Source organism: Mustela lutreola, chromosome 3 (genome assembly GCF_030435805.1).
Source record: "Mustela lutreola isolate mMusLut2 chromosome 3, mMusLut2.pri, whole genome shotgun sequence".
NCBI classification, from domain to species: Eukaryota; Metazoa; Chordata; class Mammalia; order Carnivora; family Mustelidae; genus Mustela; species Mustela lutreola.
The window spans coordinates 17,885,109-17,902,381 of record NC_081292.1 but is presented as its reverse complement, the minus strand read 5'-3'; the positions used below and the strand labels follow the sequence as shown (position 1 = coordinate 17,902,381).

At 37.2% G+C, this 17,273-nt stretch overlaps 1 non-coding gene across 1 annotated transcript; it reads right to left on the bottom strand.

The window, feature by feature from the left end:
• Positions 1–5,152: 5,152 nt before the first annotated feature.
• Positions 5,153–5,256, bottom strand: LOC131828404 (U6 spliceosomal RNA). The gene has a single exon (XR_009352417.1). It is a non-coding gene; the product is annotated as a U6 spliceosomal RNA (small nuclear RNA).
• Positions 5,257–17,273: the final 12,017 nt, after the last annotated feature.

Sequence of the window (17,273 nt, the reverse complement as noted above, 5' to 3'; positions counted from 1 at the left end):
TCCCAAAAAGGGCCTGGGGAAATAAAGTCCTAGCAACTCAAGTCTCTCCAGAATGATCCTCAGCTTTAGTCACCTGAAAAGGATCTGGTAGTAGGACTGTGATTTCAAAATGCAGAAAAGGGGATTTGCTTCTAGATACTTCCTCTCTTACTACTAATGCTAACCTTTCATGTCACATTAAGAAACAAATTCCAAATGCCAACATTCTGTTGATTGTTGATTTATTTTCCTTCAAACATTCAGTTTCACTTCGTATTTCTGAATTTATTGAGGAGTATAATGTGCCCACTACCTGTACTGGCTACCACGGAATAAGAGTAACTAAGACATGCTCTTGGCCTAGGTTCTCTAAAAGCAAAGCTCAGGGCAAGGATAAAAGCACAGACACGCACTTGGGGGCCAGGTGCAAGTTCAACCAACAGGCATTTAAAAAAATAGATGTGAAGCAAGAAAAGCTGAGAATTCATTGAGTTACTCTGCTCGTCACTTTCTCAGTCAGTCTCAAAGAGACTGGTGCTGTGAGGATGGTTTTCTTTCTTTTTTTTTTTTTTTTTTTAAAGATTTTATTTATTCATTTGACAGAGAGAGATCACAGGTAGGTAGAGAGGCAGGCAGAGAGAGAGAGAGGAGGAAGCAGGCTCCCTGCTGAGCAGAGAGCCCGATGCGGGACTCGATCCCAGGACCCTGAGATCATGACCTGAGCCGAAGGCAGCGGCTTAACCCACTGAGCCACCCAGGCGCCCCTGAGGATGGTTTTCTAGCACATATTCCTTTCTCTGGAGAGCTCCATCGAGAACCACATCTCAGAGTAGTTCATAGAAAGGGGAGGAGGATGAAGGTATCAGCCTGATCCCTCCCATCTCCTGCTTCTGCTGGTCAGGGTTTATCTCTGGAAGTCTGATCAGACCCCCAGTTCACATCATCTGTTTCCCTATGACCATTCAGTAAGGCAGATCCCATGTTCCCTTTTCATCCAGTTCTGAAGAAGAAGGGCATGTGGCATGAATAGAGTTCAGCCTGAGGCTTCAAATCAGACTCCAAGCAGGTGATTCAGGAAGCTCAGTTAGGGTGCTGGAATGAGTGGTATCAATATGATCTGGGAGGCAGGTGATATTTTGGAAAAATGAAGCAGTCAAAAATATCTGAAGTAGAGCAAAAGGTTTCTGCGTAACAGTCAGCTCGTCACTGCGTCATGTCTTACATCTTTCAGAATATCTGGCTTCTCTACTACATAATGAGGCATCCTTTTTTTTTTTTTTTTTTCTTTCCTGAGAAAATGAAAGCACTTTCACTCCTTTCTACAAATGATAATTACAAGTACAGTCAGATATAGAGGCTCTCTCAGTATGTTAGTTAGGTAGATGTCATGTCTAGGAAGTCCAAGGTAACAAGGTGTCTAAGGTGTTTGCTAGTTATCTATAGGGATAAATCGGTCTAGGAATCAAGATGTGGTTTAAGAGATTGTCTGGAATCCAGTAACAGAAGGCTGTATGAACACTGTGGCAATTAAATGACCCTGAAGCCCTATGAACTTCACATTGTTCATTCTCATGTAAAATGGGGATACATGAGCAATTGGCCATGTGGTAGGGTTCACCCTGACCATGAAGTAGAAGTGTTTGAATACTTAAAGTCATGACAGATATTCAAGAGACTACTAACATAGTTACTAAATCAGCTGTGCTGGATTTTCCTCTCACTGACTCTCAGCTGTCTCAGTGTCTGAGAAAAACCCCTGACTTGTTCTATGAGGGCATTGCTTGGGAAAAGTGGGATTAATGGGATGTTATTGCTTACGTTCAAAATTTCCATACTATGGAGGCCCTATCACTTCAACTACATAGGTGACTTACTTTCCTGAATGGGGAAGTCATTTGTGCCATCTCGGTTCTGGATGAAGGTAGTATTCTCAAATGTGAAACTGGCTCTAAGATGCTATGCTATGCAGTAGGCCACAGGCAGGAAAATAGGGAAATGCTGAGGTATTTAAATGTTATGGAAAGTATCTCTTGTCCTGAGGAATTAGCCTCTGCCATGTGGAAGATGACAAGGACTTACAAGGCAGCGATAGATCCAGATTAAAGATGACATGACAGAGATTCAAGTTAAGGTACTTATATTTATAGCACTGTTTGGCTTGTCTTGACTACAGTTATCTTCTCTTCCAATGCTGTCCTAACAAAAATAAGGAATTTCAGTTACAAAAATTGGTCCACAAAGATAGAAGATAAACTATACCGGGATAGATAAATTATAGAGATATACACATCTTTCCTGCTTCTCTCCACTGCTGATCTCTTCAATATGGGGTAAAGTTTACTCTACTAAGGGGGTAAGTAGCTCTCAGTGTAGTATCTGGAAGATAGTGGGAATCAGAAGCCCAGTGGAAGTTCTTTCTTTTCCCTTCTAAATAGAAAGACACGCCTTACAGCACCAACACTAGACTTTTACAAGAATTTTTCTCAAAAAGGCAGTAAAGATATTTGTTTTGGGTCCTAGCCATTGATGAAAACATAATTACCTCACCAGATAAACCATTGTATACTTGCCAGGAAGTCATATAAAAGATGGCAGTCAAAGAGTAATGAAAGATGAGTCTTATGTTTTCTTCTATGTATAGCAGAGTTGGACAGATATCTGTTGATGGAGGTCCAGAGGTTGGGAAGTTCTGGTCAGGGCAGCCTGATGTAAAATTGTGAAATCATGATTCCACTTCATATGCTTGTTACGTTTTTTGAAATCCACAGAACACTTACGCAATTTCATCCAAAGTTCAGCACAGCCTGCCATTACTCCCATTTTTCAGATGAATGAACCGAGACTCAGGATGGGCAACTGACTTACCAAAGTCATATAAACTCTTACAGATAGAACCAGAACAAGCATCTAAGCCTTCTGAATCAAATGTGTAATAGATATTTTTATAATAGTAACTGGGTGAAAAACAGGAGACAAGATGAAAATCTTGGACAGCAACGTAATATATACATCTTGCTAATATATCTTCAGAGGCTCACAAGGGGCACACATCCCAAGCACTCTTTCCCCATTAACTAGGAACTATGTAACATATGTAAAGAAAATAAAGGAGTACAAAAGATTTACAATAGAAGTCTAAGCACTGGCATCATACCTAGTAGAAAACCTCGCCTATGGTAGATTAGAGATACTAGTTCATCACATTGTCCTCTGGTCCTATCCCCCATTCATAAGGGAGGGAGGGAGAGAGTTGGGAAAGTAGGCTGCCTTCAGATTCCCTTTTCACTTGTACACTGCACACTGCACAAGTTTGTACTGCATGAGTTGTGAGGGATTAGGGTGGGGAAGTGAGAAAGGGATTATGTCCATGTTCTGCCACAGCAAGTTCTGTTGTTGTCTGCCTTCTGTTGGGTCTTTGCTAAAATCCAAGCTGTGTAGATGTGTTGACATATCGGATGCCCAGGAAGCTTTTCCGAACACCTAGATGAGGAGATTGAAAGCATAGCAGAGGAACAAGAATCTGTTCATGAATTAGGTTTGATCCAGTGCCTGGCCATGGCAGTATTTCACAGGAAACACCTTGATGTCATGCAGAAGAAGCGTTAAGAGCCCTTGGCTCTGGCTCAAACCCAACAGCAAGGAATACAAATGTTCTGTGAATAGTTGGAGTAGATAATATCTTTCCAGTAGGAAAAAAAAAGAAAAAATTCAAAACACTTGGTAGATCTAGCACCCACAGAGACTCAGAAAACCATGTGCTGTTGATCAGACAATTCCAAAAGAGACCCTCACTCTGGCAGGGACTAAAGTCAGGGGTATCTTGTTCCTCCCATGCAAGTTCCTTACATGTTTCTGGGGAATGAGTTCACCAAGTATACTTATCTTGTTGAGTTGGGGCTAACTAAATGGCATGTTTAATTTGATTTTAAAGAAAATCATACTTGAAACCTAGCTTTAAAAATATGGAAAGTAATAGTTGTAAAAAGCTACCAACTAGTTTTTCAAGTAAGGAATTAGGGGCTCAGAGGTATCAAAGACTATTCCAAAGATCTAGACCATTAGCAACAGAGCTAATGATAGCAGAAGTTTTATGCATAGACTGTTTATTATGCACCACACATGGCGAAGTGATTCACACAGTGTTCTCTTAAAATTTCATCAGAATCCATTTACTTCTACAAATAAATAATATAAGAATTGGAAAAGTAAAATGATTTGCCTAAATGAATTTCAACCCTAAGATAGGATATGAGCCCGCCACACTTGGCTCAGCCTATGCTTTAGTTAGTTAGAATTCCAGAGTGTTTAATTTGCTCACTAATCCAAGGTGGCAGAGTTGGAGAGCTATGATCTCTTGAACCACTGGTCATGGGGTAATACACGATGTAGCCTACCTGTTTGTAGTATTCTCTCTCTTTCCCTCTCTCACATTCTTTCTTTCTCTCATATTCTTCTCCCTCCACCCTTGCAGTCATCCTCAAGCCAGCTTGCCTGGATAATGATTAAGTTAAAAATCAAAAAAGGCACATTCCAGGTAGTAATTATATATTTTCAAACTGCTTCAGTATTTCATTTCATTTGGAACTCTTCTAATTTTTTAAATATAATCTAAGATTATTAAGCACCATAAAGTATCTTCCATTTTAGACTCCTTCATTATGCTTGCTTCTGGATCAGTCTCTGAAAGCATAGCCTGTATTGCATAAACTCCTCTTCTAAAGAAGACTTCCATGCTTTCCCCTTCCCTCTGATTTACTTTGTTACTGTAAGCTGGGGTTTTAGGACTCTCCATTATATATACTCATCTGCCTTCTCATCCTAAGCTCCTAGTGCCCTGAGAAAGGAGCATGTACCAGGCTCTCTGAACTTTACTTTTCAGGTTTGTATACCTCTGATCCCCAAGCCTTGGATTATTCTCTTTCCTTTCAATATAGTAATAAACACTTCTTTCCCTACCTCTTCTAACACCAGTGGAAGCCCCAAACTTCTCTCAAATGACATCACATATACTATTTCCCCCAAAATGGGATTTGCCTTCTTCCTTCTATAAATTCCCATAGCACTTTTTTTTTTTTTTTGGTTAATTATCATCAGCCAGGTTCCCCAGAAGCAGACACTAGAGATTTGCATGAAGGCATTTTTTTTTCTTTCATAATTAAGATTTTATTGGTTGGAAAATGAGGGATGCTTCATGAGTTCACATGCCAGCCTTATGTAGGGGCCACACTGATCTTCTCCATATAGTTCCAACTTTGGTATATGTGCTGCCCAAGGCATTTTGTTGGGGAAGCAAGATTGTGCAAAGAAGTGCAAATCTATCTCTCAGGACACAGCCAACCCCTTGGGGAGTTCTGGAGTTGTGAGCAAGGGTCAGGGCCTTTACCTCCCTCTGTCCAAGGGTAAGGACTTTGGGCAAGAAACATATAGGAATACCAATCTATGAACTGTCAGCTTTCCATACTACTGGGGAATGAAGACTTCCATCTAAAAAGGACAGAAGGCAGGGATAGAAATGTGAGTGGTACACCACAGTAACCACTTCATCATTCTAGAAGGAACCTGGCGTCCTTTGCTTTGTAGGTCATGACCGGAAACTAAAATTAATATTTCCTAAGTATTTTCTGAATTCCTTGTAGCTGTTAGTGCTGTGCCCAAGATATGTTGGCCAAATAATTTGCTGAGATAATTTATCTTGTGCTCTCTAACAGAATTTTCACTTTAAAGGTGTATTAAAGAGGTATGTCAGACACATTCCATCTCCATTTTCTAGAGAAGAAAAGTGAGGCATTGACTGATCATTGGAGTTGGTCAATAGCACAATTCATTTAAGAGTTTCGTTTTTTAAGGTTTTATTTATTTATTTTTGAGAGAGAGTGGGAGAAAAAGAGAGAGAGAGATGCACAGAGGGAGAGGGAGAAGCAGACTCCCCACTAAGCAGAAAGTACAAAGCAGGCTTGATCCCAGGACCTTGAGATCATGATCTGAGTCAAAAGCAGACACTTAACCCACTGAGCCATGCAGGTGCCCCCATTTAAAAGTTTCACTGAGAAAACCTAGGTCTCAGGACTCTCAGGCTGATTGTCTTTGGGAAAAAAAAAATGTACTCAATTAACCAAATACAAATAGTAGCTCAAAAAAGGGCTACAGTTGGGTCAAGAGTTAATAACCTTGCTCCCTAAACCCCTTTTCAAAAATTCCTGCTTCTGGACCTCCCTGAGGTGCCTCAACTTGATAAGTTATTAGACTTCCTTTTGGCACATTTTCATGTGCAAAGAGCCAGAGCTTTCAACTGAGATTTAAAACAACTTTGGCTCATTGCCCAGGGCTCATACTGTGGAAAGAGCAGAAAGCATCCTCCAAGAATCTTTAAAACAGTCACTGTGAGGCAGATGACCTGAAGTGCAATTCCCTGAAATCATTTTTCAGGAGATGTGCCACAGTCATAAAAACAGGTGAAGTCATAAAAAAGCCCTGTTTAAGATAACAATGTCCCGTTCCCATTCCCATCCCCATCCTTGTTCCTAGTCCCATCCCCATAAGTACTCTACTCACCCACCCCAAATCATGGCTTTAGCAGAGAAAATCACCTATAATGTAGCCTATTTCTAGGAAAACATCAATCCCAGCCATATGCATGAATCTGTTTCTGTTGCATGGATATGATCTGGTACTCTGCAGGATTTCTTGTTTACTGCCACTGCTAAGAACTCCAGAAGATTGAGGCAAGAGCAGGCCTGCTTCAAGTACCTAAAAAATCAAGATCTGGGCATCATCACCTTGGCTAGTTACCTCCTTTTCTTTGGATTCTTGACATATGGAAAGAGATCTGTATATAGAGATCACAAGTAAGTACTTGTGCCTGGCTATATACATTCAATTGTTAGAGCAGCGTTAGTCTTCCACGCAATGTCAAATCAATTGTCCTTCAATGTAGCTCTTTTGCTCATTACTCCTTCTCAAGGGCCATCAAACATCCCTGTTCGTAATGCCAAATCCTGAGCCTAGATCTACTAGCCCTCCACAATGTCCAACTCAGTTGCCATCACTTCTTTGAAGATACTGGTACCCCACTGCTTAGCCCAAAGTGTGCCTCACAGCATTTTCTGCCTTTTATTATTTGTGTTCACATGTCCTCCTGTCTCTATTAATTAGTAAGTTAGGACAAGGGCAAAAGCCAGATGTCAACCATTTTTCTCTTCCAACCATAATTGCCACAATACACTGGGATAAAGTCAATGTTCAACAAAGAATTGAAAAAGCAGTAGGTGTGTCTTCCAATGGTCACTGCAGTATATATAAAACAAATTTGGGAAATACTTCAAACATTTCTGTTACCTTTTTATTAAAGTTTACCATATGTAATATGGAAATAACTACTAAGTATATATGTTGAAAATTTGTCAAAACTGATTAAAGGCATGTAATCATCTCTAAGAATATAGAGACAACCACATCCCTTGCCTCACAGTCAACTCCTAAAATGAATCACTATAATATCTACCATCTTAAACCACTTTTCATCTCTTTATATGAATGGAATAGTGTGGTGTAAATTCCTGTGCATCTATTTTTTATTTTATTTGGGTTTTTTTGCTCATTGTTCTGATCATAGATTTATTCACTTGATTGTTCCATAGCCCTCATTCATTTATTTCACTGTTAATTGATATCCCATTGTATGAATTTGTAGGAATTCATTGATGATAATGGACATTTGGGCTCTTCCTAGTTTTTGGAAATTATGAATAAAGTTCCCTGAACATTTGTGTATGTGTCTTTTGGTGCAGTGTGCATGTATTCTGTTACATATTTAGCAAGAATGAAAATAGCCAAGCCACTGTGTATGCATTCACTCAACTTTAGTTGCTATTACTGTACAGTTTTTAAAGTGGTTTTACTGATTTGAACTACCATCCACATTGTGTGAGAGATCCTATTGCTTTATTTCTTCAACTGCACTTGACATTGTCACATATTTAAAATGTTAGTCATTCAGGTGGGCAGATAGGGGTTAGTATGGTTTAATTTGCATTTCCCTGATGATAAATAATAACAAGAGCAACATATTTTCTAATGCTTTCTGGCCACCTGTGAAATAAGTCCTTTGACATGTTTAAATTGTATTGTTGTACTTGTCTTATTAATTTGTGATATTTTTAATATCCAATTATTTTTTGGATACAGTTTCTTTGCCAGATCTATGATTACATCTCCACACTGCAGTTTGCATGATAGCTCTCTTAATGGTATGTTTTGATTTTAAAAATTACCAATTTTCATCAAATCGAATGCATCAGTCTTTCACTTTATGGTTAGTGATTGTGCACGTGTGCATTAGTGTGTTCTTGTTTAAGAAATCTTTGCCTGCCTCTCTGCCTGCTTGTGATCTCTGTCTGTCAAATATATAAATAGAATCTTAAAAAAAAAAAAAAAGAAATCTTTGCCAAATTTAAGATTATGAAGGTTTTCCTTCATATTTTCTTTAGAAGTTTGTAACTTTACCTTTCAATTTTAGGACTCAGGTACATATGGGATAAATTTGGGTGCATGGAAGGAGGAAGGTGTCAAATTAATTTTTATAGAATATACAATTAATCTCAAGGCATTTATCTAAAAGATCACATTTTCCCCCATGGGTCTACCACAATATTTTGCTATAAATCAATGACAATTTATGCTTGGGTCTCAAACTGGATATTCTATTAGGTTCCATTGGTCTATATTTCCATCTTTGTGCACAAATCATAATTTTTAATTACTGCTTTATTATCTTATTTTTAAATCTGTTAGTTCATGCCTCTCAACATAGTTCATCTTTTAGATTTCCTTTGATACTTTTAGTTGTTTAGAAATATAGTTACTTCTATATGTATTTTAGAATTTAGCTTGCTATTTTCCACAACAAATTGCCATATATGATTTATAATAAGAGTTTTATTGATTCTATACATCAGTTTAGGAAGAATTGACATCTTTAAAATATTAAATCTTCAAACATATAAATCTGGTATATATTTCCACTTATTAGGTCTTTAAAAAAATTTCTCCATAATACCTTACAATTTTTAGTGTAGAAGTATGAATAACTTTTGTTAAGTTTATTCTAAGACACTCAATGTTTTTGGTGCTATGATAAATGAAATGTTTTCTAATGTTTAATTTGACTTGTTTGTTACTAATAATTTAAATAATTGAGTTTTACATATCACTTCACAACCAACAATGCTCTTTTCAGTTATTAGATTTTTTTTATCTATAGAATTATTTTGCATGTATTTTGCAATTACATTGTGCATGAATAATGACAGTTCTATTTCTTTTTAATTCTTATACCTTTCATTTATTCTTCTTGCTCTGTTGTATATGAAATGTTATAAAAATACTAGTAGATGCTATATCACTGGATATCCATATCTCTTACCAAACTTCAGTGTGTATCTTTAATATTTGATAATCAAAAAAGATTTAGAGGTTTTTGTGGTAGCTATATTTTAACAGATAATTAAGGAAAATTCTATTCTATATCTATTTCATCATGGATTAATCATTGGTGATGAATTTTATTAAAGGCTTTTTATGAATCTTTTGAGGTTTTCATATGGTTTTTATCTTTTATTCTGTTATATTATGATTTATTTTCAAATATTAAACCAGCATTTCATTCCTGAAATAAACTGAGTGTGATTATAACAAAGTATTATTTTTCTGTATTTCTGGATTCAATTTTCTAATATGTTCTTTAGATTTTCTTGTGTGCATGTTCATGAGAGATTTTGGCCTATACTTGCTTTATCTTTTTTGCATGGTTTTTGTCAAGTTTTGTGTTAAGGTCATACTGGACCCATAAAATAAATTTGCAATTGTTTCTTTTTCTGTTCTCTGGAAGAGTTTGTTTAAGATTGTTTTCTTTTCTTTAAATGTTTAGGAGAATTCACCAATGAAGACATTTGATCCTTTAGGTTTATTTGTGGAAATGTTTTCAATTAAGAATTCAGAAACTTTGTGCATATTTTCTATTTCTCCCTATGTTTGCTTCAAGTTCAGTTTTCATTTAAATGATCAAGTGTATTATGATGAAATTTTCTCAATATTTTCTTATTTTGTTAATCTGTGATATATGTAGTGACATGTTCTCTTTCATTTTAAAACTACATAAACTTATTTTTACCATAGTTTTGGGTTTACAACAAAATTGAGCAGAAAGGATATGGAGTTCCAAATACCTCTTGTTGTCACATGAATATGACCTCTTCCACCAATGTCCTGTGCCAGAGAAGTACATTTATTACAGTCTGTGAATTTACACTGAACATCATTATTATTCAAAACAAGTAAATTACATAAAAGGTCATCCTAGGTCATATACATTCTATGCGTTACCCCTGATCTATAATGACATGTATCTACCATTGTAGTATGATGCAGAAGAGCTCCCTCTGTGCTCTACTTATCTCTCCCTCCCGTAAAGCTCTTGACAGCCATTAATCTGTTTGTTTTTTAATTTTTTTATTTCAGTTCAATTTAGTTAACATATACTGTATTATTAGTTTCAGGGATAGAATTTAGTGACTGATCAGGGCGCCTGGGTGGCTCAGTGGGTTAAGCCGCTGCCTTCAGCTCAGGTCATGATCTCGGGATCCTGGGATCGAGTCCGGCTTCAGGCTCTCTGCTCAGCAGGGAGCCTGCTTCCCTTCCTCTCTCTCTCTGCCTGCCTCTCGGTCTACTTGTGATTTCTCTCTGTCAAATAAATAAATAAAATCTTTAAAAAAAAAAAAAGAATTTAGTGACTGATCAGTTGCATATAACACCCAGTGCTCATTACATCAAGTGCCCTCCTTAATGCCCATCACCTGGTTACCCCATCCCCCCATAAAAACAGAGAGGAAGACAAACATAAGAGATTCCATTATTTTAATTTATTTTTAAAAAGATTTTATTTATTTGTTAGAGAGAGAGATCACAAGCAGGGGGAGAGCAGGCAGAGGGAGAAGCAGGCTCCCTGCTGAGCAAGGAGCCCAATGTGGTACTCCATCCCAGGACTGCAGAATCACGACCTGAGCCAAAAGCAGAGTCTCAACCATCTGAGCCACCTAGGTACCCCAAGAGATTCTTTTTTAAAAAAAATTTTAAAATTTTTAATTAACATATAATGTATTATTAGCCCCAGGGGTACAAGTCTGTGATTCTCCAGGTTTACACACTTCACAGCACTCAACGTAGCACATACCCTCCCCAATGTCCTAACCCAACCATCCTCTCCCTAGCCCCCTCCACCCAGCAACCCTCCGTTTGATTTGTGAGATTAAAAGTCTCTTATGATTTGTCTCCCTCCTGATCCCATCTTGTTTCATTTTTTCCTTCCCTACTCCTCAAACCCCCCATGTTGCCTCTCAATTTCCTCATATCAGTGAGATCATATGGTAATTGTCTTCCTCTGATTGACTTATTTTGCCTAGCATAATACCCTCTAGTTCCATCCATGTCATCACAAATGACAAGATTTCATTTCTTTTGATGGCTGCATAGTATTCCACTGTGTGTGTGCATGTGTGTGTGTGTGTGTGTGTGTGTATACCACCTCTTCTTTATCCATTCATCTGTTGATGGACATCTAGGTTCTTTCCATAGTTTGGCTAATGTGGACATCGCTGCTATAAACATTTGGGTGCACATGCCCCTTTGGATCACTACATTTGTATCTTTAGGGAAACCCAGTAGGTCGATTGCTGGGTCGTAGGGTAGCTCTATTTTCAACTTTTTGAGGAACCTCCTGCTGTTTTCCAGAGTGGTTGCACCAGCTTGCATTTCTACCAACAGTGTAGGAGGGTTCACCTTTCTCCACATCCTCACCAGCATCTATCATTTCCTGACTTGTTAATTTTAGCCATTCTGACTGGTGTGAGCTGGTATCTCACTGTGGTTTTGATTTATATTTCCATGATGCCAAGTGATGTGGAACACTTTTTCATGTGTCTCTTGGCCATCTGGATGTCTTCTTTGCAGAAATGTCTATTCATGTCTTCTGTCCATTTCTTGACTGGATTATTTGTTCTTTGGGTGTTGAATTTGATAAGTTCTTCATAGATTTTGGATACTAGCTCTTTATCTGATATGTTGTTTGCAAATATCTTCTCCCATTCTCTCAGTTGTCTTTTAGTTTTGTTAACTGTTTCCTTTGCTGTGCAAAAGGCTTTGATCTGGATGAAGTCCCAATAGTTCACTTTTGCCCTTCCTTCCCTTACCTTTGGCAACGTTTCTAGGAAGAAGTTGCTGTGGCTGAGGTTGAAGACATTGCTGCCTGTGTTCTCCTCAAGGATTTTGATTGATTCCTTTCTCACATGAGGTCCTTCATCCATTTTGAGTCTATTTTTGTGTGTGGTATAAGGAAATGGTCCAGTTTTATTCTTCTGCATGTGGCTGTCCAATATTCCCAACACCATTTGTTGAAGAGACAGTCTTTTTTCCATCGGACATTCTTTCTTGCTTTGTTGAAGATTAGTTGACCATAGAGTTGAGGGTCTATTTCTGGACTTTCTATTCTGTTCCATTGATCTGTATGTCTGTTTTTGTGCCAGTACCATACTGTCTTGAAGATGACAGCTTTGTTATAGAGCTTGAAGTCTGGAATTGTGATGCCACCAACTTTGGCTTTCTTTTTCAACATTCCTCTGGCTATTTGAGGTATTTCTGGTTCCATATAAATTTATGATTATCGGTTCCATTTCTTTGGGAAAAAAATGGGTGAGATTTTGATAGAAATCACACTGAATGTGTAGATTGCTTTAAGTAGCATAGACATTTTCACAATATTTGTTCTTCCAATCCATGAGCATTGAACATTTTTCCATTTCTTTCTGTCTTACTCAATTTCTTTCATTAGTGCTTTATAGTTTTCTGAGTATAGATTCATTGCCTCTTTGGTTAAGTTTATTCCTATGTATCTTGGGATTTTGGGTGAAATTGTAAATGGGATTGACTCCTTAATTTCTCTTTCTTCTGTCTTGCTGTTGGTGTAGAGAAATGCAACTGATTTCTGTGCATTGATTTTATATCCTGACACTTTACTGAATTCCTATACAAGTTCTAGCACTTTTGGAGTGGAGTCTTTTGGGTTTTTTACATAAAGTATCATATCATCTGCAAAGAGTAAGAATTTGACTTCTTCTTTGCCCATTCAGATGCCTTTTATTTCTTTTTGTTGTCTGATTGATGAGGCTAGGACTTCTAGTACTATGTTGAATAGCAGTGGTGATAATGGACATCCCTGCCATATTCCTGACCTTAGCAGAAAAGTTCTCAGTTTTTCTACATTGAGAATGATATTTGCAGTGGGTTTTTCATAGATGGCTTTGATAATATTGAGGTATGTGCCCTCTATCCCTACACTTTGAAGAGTTTTGATCAGGAAGGGATGCTGTACTTTGTCAAATGCTTTTTCAGCATCTATTGAGTATCATATGGTTCTTGTTCTTTCATTTATTAATGTATTGTATCACATTGATTGATTTGCGGATGTTGAACGAAACTTGCAGCCCTATAATAAATCCCACTTGGTCGTGGTGAATAATCCTTTTAATGTACTGTTGGATGCTATTGGCTATTATTTTGGTGAGAATTTTTGCATCTGTGTTCATCAAGGACATGGGTCTGTAATTCTTTTTTATGGGGTCTTCGTCTGGTTTGGGGATCAAGATAATGCTGGCCTCATAAAATGAGTTAGGAAGTTTTCCTTCCATTTCTATTTTTTGGAACAGTTTCAGGAGAATAGGTATTAATTCTTATTTAAATGTTTGGTAGAATTCCCCTGGGAAGCTGTCTCACCCTGGAATCCTGTTTGTTGGAAGATTTTTGATGACTATTTCAATCTTGATACTGATTATGGGTCTGTTCAGGTTTTCTATTTCTTCCTGGCTCCGTTGTGGTAGTTTATATGTCTCTATGATTTCATCCATTTCTTCCAGATTGTCAAATTTGCTGGTGTATAGTTGCTCATAGTATGTTCTTATAATTGTTTGTATTTTTTCAGTGTTGGTTGTGACCTCTCCTCTTTCATTCATAATTTTATTTATTTGGGTCCTTTCTTTTTTCTTTTTAAGTCTGGCAGGGGTTTATCAATCTTATTAGTTCTTTCAAGGAACCAGCTCTTAGTTTAGTTGATTTGTTCTATTGGTTTTTTTTTTTTTTTTTTTCTATTTCATTGATTTCTGCTCTGATCTTTATGATTTCTCTTCTCCTGCTGGGTTTAGGCTTTCTTTGCTGTTCTTTCTCTAGCTCCTTTAGGTGTGGGGTTAGGTTGTGTATTTGAGACCTTTCTTGTTTCTTGAGAAAGGCTTGTATCACTGTATATTTTTCCTCTCAGGACTTCCTTTACTGTGTCCCACAGATTTTGATCCATTGTTTTTTCATTATTTATTTCCATGATTTTTTTCAATTCTTCTTTAATTTCCTAGTTGACCCATTCATTCTTTAGAAGGATGCTTTTTAGCCTCTGTGTATATGGGTTCTTTCCAAATTTCCTCTTGTGATTGAGTTCTAGCTTCAGAGCATTTGTGACCCAGCATGTGATCTATTCTGGAGAATATTCCATGTGCAGTAGAGAAGAATGTGTATTCTCTTGCTTTGGGATGGAATGTTATGAATATATCTGTGATGTCCATCTTGTCCAGTGTGACATTTAAGGCCATTATTTCCTTGTTGATCTTTTGCTTGGATGATTTGTCCATTTCAGTGAGGGGGGTGTTAAAGTCCCCTACTATTATTGTATTATTGTCAATGTTTTCTTTGATTTTATTACTAGTTGTTTTATATAGTTGGCTGCACCCATGTTAGGGGCATAGATATTTAAAATTGTTAGACGTCTTTGTTGGACAGACCCTTTGAGTATAATATAGTGTCCTTCCTCATCTCTTTTTATAGACTTTGGCTTAAAATCTAATTGATCTGATATAAGGATTGCCACCCCAGCTTTCTTTTGATGTCCATTAGAATGGTAAGTTATTTTTCCATCTCCTCACTTTAAATCTGGAGGTGTCTTTGGGTCTAAAATGAGTTTCTTGTAGACAGCATATTGATGGGTTTTGGTTTTTTATCCATTCTGATCCCTGTGTCTTTTGATTGGGGCATTTAGCCTATTTATATTCAGGGTAACTATTGAGAGACATTAATTTAGTGCCATTGCATTGCCTGTAAGGTGACTGTTACTGTATATTGTCTCTGATCCTTTCTGGTCTATTACTTTTAGGCTCTCTTTTTGCTTAGAGGACCCCTTTCAATATTTCCTGTAGAGCTGGTTTGGTGTTTACAAATTCTTTTAGTTTTTGTTTGTCCTGGAAACTTTTTATCTCTCCTTCTATTTTCAATGATAGCCTAGCTGGATATAGTATTCTTGGCTGCATGTTTTTCTCATTTAGTGCTCTGAATATATCATGCCAGTTCTTTCTGGCCTGCAAGGTCTCTGTGGATAAGTCTGTTGCCATTCTAATATTTTTACCATTGTATGTTACAGACTTTTTGTCCTGGGCTGCTTTCAGGATTTTCCTTTTATCACTAAGATTAGTAAGTTTTGCTATCAGATGACAGGGTGTGGACCTATCATTATTGATTTTGAAGGGTGTTCTCTGTGCTTTCTGGATTTTGATGCTTGTTCCCTTTGCCATATTAGGGAAACTCTCTACAATAATTCACTCCAATATACCTCCTGCTCCCCTCTCTCTTTCTTCTTCTTCTGGAATCCCAATTATTCTAATGCTGTTTCATCTTATGGTATCGCTTATCTCTTGAATTCTCACCTCATGGTCCAGTAGTTGTTTGTCTCTATTTTGCTCAGCTTCTTTATTCCCTGTCATTTGGTCTTTTATATCACTAATTCTCTCTTCTGCCTCATTTATCTTAGTAGTAAGAGCCTCCATTTTTTATTGCACCTCATTAATAGCTTTTTAAATTTCAGCTTGGTTAGATTTTAATTATTTTATTTCTCCAGAAAGGGCTTTTATTTCTCCAGGCAGAGTTTCTCTACTATCTTCCATGCCTTTTTTGAGCCCAGCTAGCACCTTGAGAATCATCATTCTGAACTCTAGATCTGACATATTACCATCGTCCATATTGATTAGGTCCCTAGCCCTCAGTACTGCCTCTTGTTTTTGTTGTTGTTGTTGTTGTTTGTTTGTTTGTTTGTTTGGTGGTGGTGATGTTTTTGCCTTGTCATTTTATCCAGATAAGAATATATGAACAAGAGAATAAAATACTTTCAGAAAGTGGATGAAAGTGGTTGACTTTCTGTTTCTAGAATTGCTACTCTTCTCTTCAATCTCCTGTTGGATTTGTATGTATTTGGAATGGTTTGATAAACTCTCTAGTGATCTCCTCCTACCTGATGTCATCTCCGCCTGCTACTCCTCTGCCATCTTGACTCCATCTTCATCTCCTCAAGAGATTCTTAACTATAGGAAACAAACTGAAGGTTGCTGGAGGGGATGTGGGTGTTTGTTTTTGACAGCCACTTATCTTTCTTAATGTTTCTGTAATTTTACCTTTTCCAGTATCATACAATATGTAGTCTTTTCAGATTGACTTATTTTACTTAAAAAGTAGGCACTTAAGTTTCTTCCAGGTGATTTTATGACTTGATAGCTTATTTCTTTTTAGCAGTGAACAAAACTGCATAATCTGGCATACCACAGTTCATTTATCTATTCACTTACTGACTAAGAACTAAGGACTTCTTGGTTGGTTCCAAATCCTGGTAATTATAAATACAGCTGCTATAAACATCTATGTGCAGGTTTTTGTGTGAACCTGTCTTCAGTTCAGGTGGGGATAAAGAGCAAGGAATATGATTGCTGGATTGTATGGTAAGAGCTTATTGAGTTTCATTAGAAACTGTCAAACTATTTCCAATGTGCCTGTACCATTTTGAATTCCTACTAGCAATGATGTTCTACATTTAGTGTTATTAGTATTCTGGATTTCAGGCATTCCAATAAGTATGTAGCAGTGTTTCATTGTTGTTTGAACTTGCATTTCCCTGAACACATATGAAGTGGAGTATCTTTTCATATGCATATTTACCATCTGGGTATCTTTTCTAATGAGGTTTCCATTGAGGTCTTTGGCACATTTTTAAATCAGGTTGCTTGATTTTTTATTGTTGTGTTTTAAGTGTTCTTTGTAAATTTTTAGGTAACAGTCCTTTATCAGATGTAGCTACTGTAAATGTTTTCTTCTAGTCTGTGGCTTTTCTTCTTGCTCTATTGACAGCATCTTTTATAGAGCAGAAGTTCTTTAAGTATGGATAA